Genomic DNA, 14591 nt, shown 5'->3' with positions numbered 1-14591 from the left:
GCTGTTCATTAAGGACACTCAGTCACAGGCTGCCAATTTCAGTGAGACACTAATATTTGTAAAGAAGAATAAGAGTCCAAGGAGCAGTACACATAAAACCACAGTAATTAGTCACAGAGTTGAAGGAGGAGGAGACTATCTGAAAAAAAATAAAAGAAAAAACAGGCAATAATAAGTGAAGGCCTAAAGCTGAAGAGTGTAGGAGTTACCTCAGGCCATTTTAGAGAGGCCACAGACAAACAAACTAATGTTATTCAAGGAAACTGATAAATATTGGCAATAAACGTAAGACTAACTGTTCATGTTATGATCTCCAAAAACTAATGTTGATGCATTGGCAGTCATTGGTTTTCTACTAAAGACCTTGTAACTGACCTGTTTTCCTTATGAAAACAATCATGTGAAACCTAGTTTATTAATTTAGAATGCCCATACTTTTTACATAATGAAACATCATTCAAAGTTGGACTGCTAGGATACAAACAAAGTATTTCATTCTGTCAAGCAACAAAGGGGAAAAAAAAAAAAAAAAAAAGAGGAAAAAAACAAATCAAAAAAACGATGTTTATACTGTGAAGACTTTTTTTAAAGTGGGTTTGGCAAGAAATTTATATATCAGCCACAGTAAGATCTTGGCCGGCCAGCCATGAATTTGACTAGTGACTTCTTAGTTTTAACTTACTGCTGCTTTTGGTCCCTAATCCTCAACCTTAATAAAATAAATAAATAAGGCTAAGACAAAAAACATAGTGAGAAATATGAACTAATTTCCAGCGAAATTTACAGACAATTCTTTGGGCCCAATGTCGTTTACTCTCAAAACAGCTTAAGCACCTATTTATGATAACATTGTTTTTCATGACAATATGGGACTGCATGAAAAGGGAGTAATAGCAATATGAAAGAGGGAGTTCTAGTGCTTCCACAGTTTACAATTAGACTAAATAAAAACCTCATCTCCTTAAGCTTTAACCCATCAGAAGCACATGTATTTTAAATGTTGATTTTATTCCAGTCCATGGGCCTCTTTTCCTAAAACAGTTAGAAAGAGTTACTGACAAAAGGTCACACAGTGTTACCCTAAGTGGCTACTGAGATTCCACACTGCTTAATAAGAAGATCCTAGTGAAGCTTCTTCCCGCACAACCCCCTTCACTGTCATAGAAGGACTAGATTTGATTGAGCAAATACAATACTGACAGAATACAATATTACCAACAGCAAAAGGCAATAACTATTTTGCTCTACTATTCTGTATGTGTATATACATAACTGCCTGAAGTAGTCCAGAAATCAAACTCACACATAAAAACAGGCAACAGATGGCATCAGATGGAGATGGCAGATGCAAGCACATTAAAGAAACAACTGACTCCAGCAAATATTTAAAAAAAAAAAAAAGTAATTTTTATGTCCACAGATATGTATATATGTATTTAGCTATCTAATTAGTAGTATCATGTGTTCTCATTTAGGAAAACTACCTTGGACTTTCAGCTTGAATTTTTTGCCCTAAATTTTACTCGTAGAGTTATTCTACACTAATAAAAAGAATTCCTTCTGCTGCAATGTTTTATAGACCCTGCAAACAGTTTGCTTCATTCATTACACCCTATTTCCATATTTATGTTCCCCAAACAGAACTCTGGATCACGTTCTCTGTCAGTTTCCTCATGGCTGTGACCATTGCTTTGCCCCTGGCTCCCCTCCTCCTGCTCTGTCCTGTGGGAAGCACAGCACAGTGTGCAGCACAGAGTAGAGATAATCACTACAGAGGTATCCTCTTCCATTTACCTTAGACATTGAGAAAATAAAGCAGGGAGAGCTGGTGGTTCCTTTCTCAGGAGAGGAAGAACACCCTTAGCATAGCACAGGGAACATGGATGTAACCACATTTCCGCTGACTGCCTCTCCGATTTCTGGAGCAATGTGTCCTGTTTACCATAAAAGTTTGTATGCCAGCTGCATTCCTACTTGAGTAAATTCTGCCATAGTTTGCCACACAAATACCTTAAGCATGCTATTTTTACTCTGAAATGGTTATTGGTTTTAGCAATTCACTTAGCTTGAAAACATAGGAATGAAGGATATTTATCTGGCCCAGAAATGCTTCTATAGTTGTGGTCTTTGACACCTGTAACATTAGATTTTATATTTACTTTTTCTTCCTTTCTACATCCTAGCAAATTGGTTTTGGACAAGTGTATCACAAGTAATATTTCTAAAAATTGGTAAAAACCCCTGCTCAGTAAGAAAGGAGGAACAGATGGTTTCGAATATCTGGACCATTCCTTTTAATTATTTGGCTGACATTTAATTTACAAAAGGCAAAACCAGAGGAGTAGAATGAGTAAAGTGAAGTTCAAACTTGAAGACACAGAAAAGGATTACAGCCAATTTTTTTTAAACAAAGGGATCAGTCTCTTCTTACTAGAAGCACATGTCCAACAAAGGTCAATGCAGTTTATCATTTAAGAGTGGTTTTTCACCTGGGATACCATGTTCTTTCTTGCTAGCTTTTGCAAGTAATGCTTGCTCACCTGAGAAAGGCATCATCCTTTCCCACCCTGTCAAATCACAAACAGGCATTGGTTATTTGTACCTCCAGGCCCCTCTCAAAACCAGAAATGTCTCATACGCAGGGCATGAAAATGTTAGTGACAAAAATTTTGTGATACCACTGTCCCCTTGGTATCACTGGCCATCATGAACACGTCAAGCCTATCCTCTGATGTCTTCCATAAAGAGGGAGAAATCTTAACTATCGAGATGCAAAAGATCTAGGAAATATCTAAAATTCCATAGCTGACTTTTTTTTTTTTTTTTCCAAGGGCACATAGGTTTTCTAGCACAAACATTAAATACAGGACAAGGACAAACTTTCCCAGGAATTAGTCAAGTCAGTGACATGAACTTCTGAAATTTTCAACAATCCAAGGTATTTAACAATCAACACAGCCTTGTTATCTCTGTTCCAGGGTGCAAGCACATCTCTGATCTCCCCTTTTCAGGTTCAGCAGAGTATTGCGTATTTCAGCAGCTTTCCATGGCACACTTTATCCTTGATGAGGCAATTACTGTAGACAATAGCTACACAAGATCTCATGCTCCTTACTGCTGTATAAAACACTATAAATACACTATACCTCACTTCAGAAATTGGAATAACCCATGCATTACTGCTAAAGCTCAAAAACCATGCTCAGACTAAGGCAATATTTATTCCCCAAGTGGAGATACAGCCACAGCACCTGTAGATGTATTCAAATTATCATCAGTGGAGATAGACACACACCTACCCACATTTCAAAATTTTGTAATCTGCCAGGTTCCCTGGAGAATGTCTGTAGCTTAGAGCACAGTTTTGTAGCTATTAATGTAGCTATTAATATCCAGGTTAGTTAAGTTAAAGCTAGCTCACATACAACTGTACATGCTGCAATCTGCTTTCAATCACAGCACAGAAAATATCACAAACAGCTAAAAAGCAGACTTAGCAACAAACCCCGAGATATTTTATGGGCACTCCTGTCTGCACAGGCAGGCATAACTGGCTTCATCATCGACCTGGAGGACAGCCAAGACCTGGCCACACACCACGTGAGTGCTGTACTGTAGCACAGCTTCTCACAGAGCCCTCCTGTGCTATACTACACAAGGGTGCTCACACCTGACAGCTCAGACACAGCCTCCAATACTCCCTGTTTCTGAATAGAAGTTTTTTCTCCATGTTGGAGCTACCCACCACTCTTGTACTGTAGAGAAAACACAGCCCACTTTTCCCATATGTAGCTGGAAAGGGTCCTGGCACAGGAATGGGGCTCTTCTCCACAGAGGGGTGTGAATTACTGATCAGTTCAGAAACATTTGTTACAGCATTGATTTGTTCGGGCAAATTATGAAATCTCTCTTGTGTCTCAGTTTCCCCATCTGTAAAATTCACGTATCTGCCTGAGAGAAGCACAGTATTAAATCTAGGCAGCACTTCAGAGATTAAAATCTCTAGGTAGGTGCTTATTAAAATGAAGAACAGGTAAAAGTGCACACAGAACAGTCGCCATCATGTTATTGACATATCTATGCACTATTTTTGTGTGCCTTCTGTGGATTTTAATTTTTTTTTTTTCTGTTAAAAGCAGGTTTATAGAAATACACTTTGGATTCTGCTGTGCATGTAGACCCTTAAAAGGGTTAAAGAGTAGGAATTTATTTGAATTCATCAGCAACAAAAGAAAAATCCTTTCATCTCACTATCTCTGGCAACTAAACCAGTTTAAGAGATTGCTAGATTTCTTCTGCCCACTTGTCCCTGATCCTCAAGTTGGGTTTATGCAACCAGTTTGAGGTGTATAGTGTAAGCACAGCCAGTGAAACTAGCTAGGTTAAATTTAAAAAAGAAACAAAACCACACATGTGCACACCCCTTCCTTTCCCAAAAAGGAAAGAGATGAGAAAGGGTAAGCTAGATCATGTCTCCAATCCGGTTAAATGGATGGCTTTGTAAATATGGTGGCATAGCTGGGGAACCTGAGCTTCCGCAGCAGTTTGACACCAGTGACATGGATAAGCTAAGCTACATCTTAACTTACATTGGAGAAGTAGTCTGGGGAAACACTCAAAGGCAAAAGGCTTCTGGGCTGGGTACAAACCTGTCTGTTAATTTCTTTTTTTTTTTTTTTTTTTTCCAATTTTAATTTTGATGAGACCCTCAGATGTGTCTGTGCTGCATGGGTAGGTCCATATGTTGTCACCCCTCTCTGCTCCCCACCAGTCCCAGCATACTTCTGTGCAGAGTTGCCCCACTGTGAAGCCCAAGAGCAAGAAGCTGCACAAGCTGAGCATTCAAACAGTCCTTTTTGCAGGGAAGACACCAAAGCCACACCAGAGCCGTTGGGCACATCATACTGCAAGTTAGCTGTAAACCTGTGTGCAGGCACACTACCAAATAACCATTGATTTGGGGCATTTTGGCATTTTCTTGCAGTGCTGATAGGCAGGTGGGGACAAAACCCTGATGCCACTGGCAGGCACAGTTGTTGCCCAGGGCTGCCCATCTCCAGGTGGCTGGATTAAAGAACAGCAGAAAACAGCTGAAAAAGAGACTTGCCTTTGTAATCCTCATTTTATATGTGCAAAGGGTACTCAAAAGGTTTGTGCATGAATCCCCAGTAGCATCCCATAGCTCCCCACCTGGGGAGGTGGACCATTGCCCCACATCTGCACCCAAACACAGGGACCTAATTACACAGTTCTAATTGCACTGTGAGCACACCACTAAGAGCAGGCAATCTGGGCCACCTTGCATTGCACACATAGAAATGTAAGTATGTAAAAGAGGGGAACCAGTGTTGCAATCTGGGTGAAGCTCTCCGTGAGGAAGCAGATGGTGTCCAAGTTCTCGCCCAGCAAATCCCTGTCAAACTAAACCAAAACTATGCTCGCTGTTCTCATCTCAGAAGCTGCTTAAAAATGCACTTAATATGCAGGTCATGTCATGTCAGTTTACAAGCTGTTGGACCAGCATGTTCTATGAAGACCTTTGGTCAGGCACTAGTCAGACAAGAGCCCTTCCTCAGCAAGACAGAAGGCCCTTTCAAGTTTTGATGATACACTGATTTTCAGCACTAACACACTTCGCAGAAACAACCTCCCACTGCCCACAGCTGCCTCTGGCCTGGGTGAAATTTCATTGTGTGAAATGAAACTGCAAAGACACAGCACTGAGACATCCCAAAGAGCTCATTAAAGCTGGCACAAAGTTACACAAACTGTACAAAGGAAAGCAGCGAACAGATTCTGCTAGCATTGCCTCAGTTTGCTTTATTTTCATACACCTATTTTGAAAGATGTGTCAAAACAAACAGAAGACCAGAAAAATAAGTGAGATGCATTTTCTGCAAGTGTTAAACTTTAAGCTAAAGCACAGCCTAAATGTTCAAGAAGTCATGTAAAGATAATCTGGCTTACTGTCAGACTTGAAACCTTTTCTCTCCAGCCTCTCTCTCACTTGAAAAATTTGTGTCAGTCCACTGACCCTGTCAAAATCAACAATTTGAAAAGCAAAGCTTTTATGTCGTATTAATCAGGATGTTTCTGTTTACTAAAAAGCCACCAAGAGTTTTCTTTTATATTTACATCCAGTGTAATGTATTTTTTGTTTGAACTACATGTGAACTGTATTTCCATTTTATTTGAACATAATTCCCAATATTAAACTATGTTATTTTGAATGCTAACTGAATGTATGCAGTGCTTTCTTATTTCATGTGTACTTGCTAACAAAATAAGAACAAAGATCACATTAAAATATCCATAACACAATAATTGAACTTTATGACAGAAGAGGCACCTATACATTCTCCTCAGATGGTAGAAGCTGAGTAGATAGCACAGCAAGGTGGCATCAGTTAATATTTATACGTGAGGGAGAAATTGTTTATGTAAATCAGCTGCTCCAGATGATATCAGACTCCCTTATTCCATTTTGTTTTATCAGGAGAAAGAAGACAAAAATCCCTTCGAACACAAGTTTTTTCCAGCTTCTTACACAAGCAAAAAGAAAAAAATCTTCCAGCTAGTAAAAAGTAATATCTGAAAAACTATCTATCTGCCCTAGGATTTATGTTTTACAGAGGTGTACAGCAAACGATGTTTCACACATACTACATCTGCCTAGGGAAGCCATTCTCAGCATTTCAGAACTACTCACCAAATGGGAGAATGCATTGCAATAGACTTCAGTGGGAAGTGTCACGGTCTCCCACACAAATCACTGAGCTGCATCATGATTCTCATTCCAGTTTGCCACTTAATTATTGCATGGCCTCCAACAAGGCATTTTACATCTCTCCTTTTATTTCTGTTCACACATTTCTTCATACTCACCTGCTGTATTTCTGCTCACACATTTCTTCATACTCAGTCACTTTAGAGGTGGGAGAGTAGGTGGGTAAAGGGCTTGAAACATAATGGTAGATAATCTTTCTACCACAAATAACGTTTTACTTCTCCTTTAAAAAAAGAAAAAAAAAAAAAAAAAAGCTGTCAAAGGGTAACCCTCATACAATGAGAACAACCGTCAAGCACTTCAACATTAACATGCACCAGTAGTATGCCTTGCAGTTCTGGGTTTTGGTACTGTGTTTATTCACAGTATTTCTCTTTCCCTCAGGTTTAGGTGTGCTCGTTAAGAACAGGGTCCAGGGTTTTTGCTGTTCCCCATCCTGGGCATAGGATTTTAGTATAAAATTAATATAATAAACTTGACTCAGGTAAGACTGTGCTTCTGCTAAAATTGTGGTAAAATTGTGCTTCTGCTATTTTCAGGACAAGTCCTGAGTAAAAAACCTACCTCCTACCAGATTGCAAAGCTTCTCTGAAGCATAGAAACCTTCAAGTTGTTTTAAAATAAAAATTGCTATAGTGTCAAAGACAGTTTTTTCCTCTGATTCATACTTTGAAATAGCTTTATTGTTTCATTTCAAAACTCTCCCCTTGCCAATGCCTGCTCAAAAATCCAGATTGAGACACACATCCAGTGCATAGTATTTCAGCACAAAGAATTAAAACTTATGCAGTGATGACAATTGGCAGTAAAGGGGCATATCAATCCCTGAAAAACATATGTGGTGCCATCTACATGATAACACAGTAAGATTTGGTGTTCACAGAATAAAATAAAAGTAATTTTTGCCTACAACAAAATAGATTTTATTGCAATGTATACATCTTTTACAGCCTAGATTAAATTTTATCTGAAAACTTTTTAGAACATATTTTATTTAATATGGAAACAAATAACTCATCTCTCCACTTCTCCTTTAGTCACAGCTGCAGACCCAAAACAACAGCAAAAAAGTGAAGTTTAAGACTGTTAGTTAGTTGGACATGTGTTTTTCACATGATCTGAATTTAGAGAAGAATGCACCATTTTCTCTTCTTATTGCAAAGTATATTTCATCCACATCATTGCAGTGTCAACACAAACACGTTTTTAAGTATCACTTAAGAGGGAAATTACATGCAGTTTTAATTTCCATCCACCTTTCAAAAACACAACTAAAACCAGAAAACATCACAGCAGCAGGAACACAGACTATGCTAACCAGAAAGAACCCCTAGCCCCCAGCTATTTGTAAGCACAATAGCACCTGAGCACTGGAAAACAAAAAAGTCTATATCCAAATGCAGATACAAGTTGAATATCATAAGATGGCCATCACTGGAGATATCAGCACAATTTTTCATAGGATAGGAGTAAATAAATTACTTTAAATTACTGTTTCTCCTCTTGCAATCTTCTGTTTTCTAAGTCAACACAACAAAAATAGTCCTCGTATCTCACCTTCAATACTTTTCCAAGCAATCAGGCTTTCAAGAATGTGAATAAAATATTTTCAGGGTCACAAGTTCAGCAGGTTCAGTACTGTGTGCCTCTTCTCCTTAGCTAATCACCATGCACAGCTTGGGGCAATAAATTGTACATGGTCGAGGAGAGAATGGGTGGATGTAGGAGTCTGGTTGCTCTTGTTGTCTCCTACCAGAGGTGCTTTCAACAGCTGGTGCATCTAGTGGTCAAGGCTCACGTTGCCTTTGAGAACATGATGTTTGGATGTGCTTACTCTCTCTAGCTCTGCAAAGGTAATTGTTAATCCATCTTTATTCATTTATTGCAAACAAGTACTTTTGTCTCTTTTCTGTGCCCTCCACCAAAACTCTTTCATGTGACACTGGAAGTATCTGGCTGTAGTTCAGAGGAGTAGATTAAATCATCCTGCTGAGGCCAATGGCTGTACCATGACTGTAGCTGAGAGTGGAGAGGCAGCATGGGCAGGGAGGATACTTACATGCAGAAAGCCCAAAGGGATGGTTTCCCAAAAAAGGCACTGGTGGGACAAAACCAGGTTTGAAACTCACATTGTTCTTCAGTGAGTGGAGTTCACCAAGGTCATGTTATTATTTCTTCCACCAGCAGCATTCTGGGGATACATAATTTAGGGGTACCATCTTCTCCTAATATCAAAAACTAAGGAAAATAATAAAAACTTCAGTTGCATACAGTAGCTTGGTCAAGTGCAAGACCCAGCCCCAGCTGCTGTTCTTCCCCTCTGTCCTGGAGCACAGCAGGCACAGGGACTGTGCAGCTGGGGTAGATCACAGCAGATAACTTGGCTGAGTCAAGATCCAAAAGCAGGAGAGGTTCCTGAGTCTGAAGTATTATACTGGACATAGTAATTGCCTTGGTAGTATGATGGTCTCTGGTGACACGGTCAACTTCACAGCTTGGGCTTCCCCATGTTATTTTCTATTATCTTATGAAAATCTTGGTTACAAGTTGTTATGACTGTTCTGCAACGTATGTGGTAGAGACTGGTATGTGGCACAATAAACTGCTGTGTTGTGGTGGACTCTGAGCAAGAAAAGGCCACTGCTGTCACTGCCTCTATGCAGGAGAAGTACAGGCTTCCTCACAGAAGTGAACAGCCTGATGCCCCAAGGTTTGGTCTCACCACCAAGCCTTGTAGCATCCATGAGACAACCACAATTTCACCGTAAAGTTCAGCACAAGCACCTGCAAGGACTTACCTAAAAGCAAGATGATGTCTGAAGGCAATGCTGATTCAGCCATGCCTGCAGACTTCACAGATTCTGCCTTTGACACCAAATAGCATACATATCCAATTAGTTTTCCCACCTTGGCACAAATATTTTAGCTAGACTGACATCTCCATTCTAGCATCTCTTCCACTTTCCAGCAGACTGGTTTAGCAAACTGCAGTATGTATGATAAATCTGGCTTTTGTATTGCACATAAAAAAACAATCTAAAAGATCTTTCATTAAAACTCTTCTATGATTAAAGTACCTAGCATATTAAACTACATTTACCTCCTCAAGAACAATATTCCTTCCGGTAGAAAAATAGTAGCTACTCACATAAAACTTGCTTTCTTTCCTTTCCTCCTCATGCAGTGTCCTGACCACTAATATGCAAAATCTGTTCCTGCAGAAGTAGGGTCTACGACCTATACATATGGTTTAAAGACACCTCCTTTAAATCACTGCCTTCTCCAGGCACATTTCAAAATGTATCTTATAACAAGATATAACTTGCAGAGTTCACTGAACAGCTTATTAGAGAGTGATTCTTGGGTTCCACGATATTTGGGGGTCTCTTCAGAAACTCCTCTGGCTCTGTGCAGATTCAACAGGGTCTTGTTTGCCCACAGTTACATTTGCTCTGCAATGAAATCTGAAATTTGACTACAACAACTGAAACAAAACTACTTGTGTTAAAGGAGTCAAAAAACACTTTAAAGTTCTTTCTAGTCTGGATGTCTAGAGAAGTCAGGGAAGAATTGCCGTGTAAGCTTGTTCTCTAGGAAACTCTGTTCACTAACAATATCAATAGGACAAATTTGACTAATATCAATATATTAGTAGAAAGTATAAAAAGTATACTTTTTTATCTACTTATATATTTTGGAGACTGCATCTGTTAATGCTGTAAGGATCCTTTGGTGCTTTAAAGTTGTAATTTATTGTAAATCAGCAATTTACAGTGTGTTTGGGTTCATGTTTTCCATAAAGCAAAAAAGATAGAGTCAATCAAATAATTTTGTTCTAATGTTAGTATCCTTTATCATGTAGTACTCATTAACCACTCACTGAATAAATGTGTAGCTGTAAACTGAAGATGAGAGATTAAAATAGCTCTCAAATATATTTAAGAATAGCAGGCAGCTGTCCAATCATTAAGTTTTGATCTACTTAAAAAGTAGCATGCACTTTCTTACAGGAGAAGCATTCTTTCAAATCAGAGCTCCTTTTAAAGCAATCAAAGAGCTCAAATTTAATCAGAGTTTCTCTTCTGCAGTGGTGGTGGAAAACAGTCCATCGGAGTCCTGCTTTATGGAAACATAAAACAGTCTGGGCTAGGTCTCCACCATACGAAACCCCATGTGGGCTGAAATGAGACTCTGCAAATAAGCAGAAAACATTCCACTCCTATTAAAGGCAAGTTCTTGTCCCCTCCATGCCAGACAGTACTGGGACTTTCTGTATTTCACACCCAGCAACAGCACTTTTCTACAGGCAGATTTAGTGCAACACATGTGAAATACACTTACTTCTGCAGCCTATAAGAAAACACTTCACCAAGCACTTGAAAATCTGAAAGGCAGGTGACTGTAATGACTTCAATTGCAATTAGTTATTTGCATAATTAGCTTCACTAAACATAATCCACTTACGCAAAAAATAGTGTCCTAGACATCACAGACTCCAGGGAGAGGCTACGTGGGCACTGAAGGGTCAGGTGCCAGGCAAGGTTCACTGAGACCCTAATCACAAAAAAAACTTCGTGTCTGCCCTCCTGGGTCCTGTCTGCAGCATACGGTCCCAATGTTTCATTTCAGACATGCTTATGGTGCAAGGTGATTTCCCAAGTGACGCCTTCTGCAGCATCACTGCCCAAATCCACCAGCATAGCTAATGCACCAGATTCCCATCAGAGTAAATTGGATTTGATGTCTACTTCACTAACTGCCCCACTAGCTTTGGGTATTTGCATGGACTGTGATGGTTACAGAGGCCACATGTTTCACTCAGGACATCTGAAAAGTTCTGCTCATACAGGAGGCAAAAACATAATTAAAAATACCCTGATGAGGTCAAACTTCAATGTTGTTTTCTAGTCTTATCTCTTCCAACTGCTGAACGTGATCATAGAATAGTATCACAGAATCTTAGAATACTGTAGGTTTGGTAGGGACCTTTAAAGGTCATCTACTTCAGAGCCCCTGCAAAGAGCAAGGACATTTCCCAATAGATCACATTGCTCAGAACCCCATCCAACCTGATCTTGAATGTTTCCAGGGGTGGGGCATCTACCACATCTCTGGGAAACCTGTTCCACTGTCTCACCACCCTCATCGTAAAAATAAAATCTCTTTCTTATAGCTAGTCTGAATCTACCCTCTTTTAGTTCAAAACCATTATCCCTTGTCTTATCGCTACAGGAACTACTAAAAAGTAGGTCCCCATCTCTCTTATAAGCACCCTTTAAGTATTGAAGAGTTGCAATATGGTCTCGCTGGAGCCTTCTGTTCTTCCATCCGAACAACCCCAACTTTCTCAGCCTTTCTTTATCGTAGTTCCTTCCCTTTTGCCATTTTTTGGTCTCCTCTGGACCTGTTTCAACATATCTATGTCTCTCCTGTACTGAGGATTCCAGAGCTTGACACAGTACTTCCCTCAACCTGTTGGCCACATAGTTTTTTGCAGTCCAGGGCATGGTTGGCTTTCTGGGCTGTGAGTGCACATTGCTGGCTCATGTCCAGATTTTCATCCACAAGTACCCCAAAGTCCTTCTCCACAGGGCTGATCTCAATCCCTTCATCCCCCAGCCTCTATTGATACCAGAGGTTGCCCCAAGCCCTGTGCAGGACTTTGCACTGGGCCTTGCTGAACCTCATGAGGTTCACATGGGCCCACCTCTTAAATTTATCCAGGTCCCTCTGAATGTCATCCCATCTCTCAGGTGTGTCAACCACACCACTCAGCTTGATGTCATCCACAAACTTGCTGAGGATGCACTTAATCCCACTGTCTATGACAATGATGAAGTTATTAAACAGTACTTGTCCCAGTATGGAGCCCTGAGGGACACCACTCATCACTGATCTCCATCTGGACATTGAGCCATTGACCACTACCCTCTGGATGCAGCCACCCAGCCAATTCCTTATCCACTGAACAGTCCACCCATCAAATCCATACCTCCCCAATTTTGAGAGAAGGATGTTGTGGGGGACTGTGTCAAAGGCCTTACAGAAGCCCAGATAGATGACATCTGTAGCTCTTCCCTGTCCACTGATGTAGTCACGCCATCACAGAAAGCCATTAGTTTGGTCAGGCAGGACTTGCCCCTGGTGAAGCCATGCTGGCTGTCTTGAATCACCTCCCTGTTCTCCACGTGCCTCAGCACAGCTTCTAGGAGGATCTGTTCCATGGTCTTCCCAGACACAGAGGTGATGCTGACAGGTCAGTAGTTCCCAGGATCCTCCTTTCTACCCTATTTAAAGATGGGTGCAATATTTCCCTTTTTCCAGTCACCAGGGATTTTGCTTGACTGCCATGACTTTTCAAATATTGTGGAGAGCAGCTTGGCAACTACATCAGCCAATTCCCTCAGGACTGTGGGATGCACATCAGCAGGTCCCATAGACTTATATATGTTCAGGTTCCTCAGGTGGTCACAAACCCTATCTTCTCTTACAGTGGGAGGGACTTTGCTTCCCCAGACCCATCGTGTGGTCTATCCACTCAAGAGGTGTGGGACAAGAGACTGCTAGTGAAGGCTTAGGTAAAAAATCTGTTGAGTATCTCAGCCTTCCCCTTGTCTGTTGTTACCAGTTCATTGACGGGTACACTTCCTCTGAACTGCCTTTTCTGGCTGACATACCTGTTGAAACCCTTATTATTATTCCTGTGTCCCTTGCCAAGTTCAGCTCCAGCTGTGCCATGGCCTTCCTGACCCCATCTCTACAAAACTGGGCAGCATCCCTATACTCTTTCCAGGATATGTGCCCCTCTTCCATCACCTGTGCATTTCCTTCTTGCCCTTTAGTTTGACCAGCAGGTCTCAACTCATCCATGCCAGTCTCTTGCCTTCCTTTCCTATTTTCTTACACCTAGGAATCCAGAGTTCTTGCACTCGATGGAAAGCATCCTTAAAAATCTGCTACCTCTGTTCTGCTGCCTTGTCCCTGAGGGCAGTTCCCCAGGGCAACATATTGACTCACACCTTGAACAGTTGGAATTTTGCTTTACTAAAATTCAGGGTCCTGACTTTAGTCTTTGACAGCCCCATATCCCTCAGGACTGGAAACTCCACCAGTGCATGATCACTGGAGTCCAGGCTGCCTCCAAACTTGACACCACCAATTAACTCGCTTTGGTGACCATCAGGTCCAGTAACATATCCCCTCTGGTAGGGCTGTCTATTACCTGGCTTAAGAAGTTCTCCTCAATGCACTCCAGGAGTCTCCTGCATTGCCTACTGCTTGCCATGCTACTTTTCCAGCAAATGTCAGGGTGGTTGAAGTCCCACCAAGCCATGGGATTCCTCCCACCAAGTTTCAGTAATGGCAACTAGGTCACCTTTCTAGCAGCACAGTGGCTTCCAACTCCTCCTGTTTGAAGATTATAATGGGAAGGTGATTCAGCAATCTGGGGATGGCATCTACCTGACAAGAAGAAGTCCATTGGGACCTAGTGAGGTGGAAAGACTCAAGTCAAGTGACTGGAACCTTCCACAACAGACTGGGGAGGGTGGCCCAGCCCTTCTTACCTCCCTGTTTATTCTCTGTGATCTTGTAGCTCTTTGGAGAGGGCCATGGTCCACACTCATCTTTTCTAGCTTACTGCTCTCTTTCAGGTCAGTGGTGGTGAGGAAAGAAATTATGTCTCTGGTGTGTAACAAGACCCTGTCCCTTTCCCTCTGGCCAGGAGGAGCACAGAGGACAGCCCTTTCTCTATCTGCCCTGCAGCTTCACTTAGAGGCAGCATGAAAAATCCTCTCAGACCCTG

The sequence above is a fragment of the Athene noctua genome, chromosome Z (assembly GCF_965140245.1).
Source record: "Athene noctua chromosome Z, bAthNoc1.hap1.1, whole genome shotgun sequence".
Classification (NCBI taxonomy): Eukaryota; Metazoa; Chordata; class Aves; order Strigiformes; family Strigidae; genus Athene; species Athene noctua.
This window is presented reverse-complemented; position numbering follows the sequence as displayed.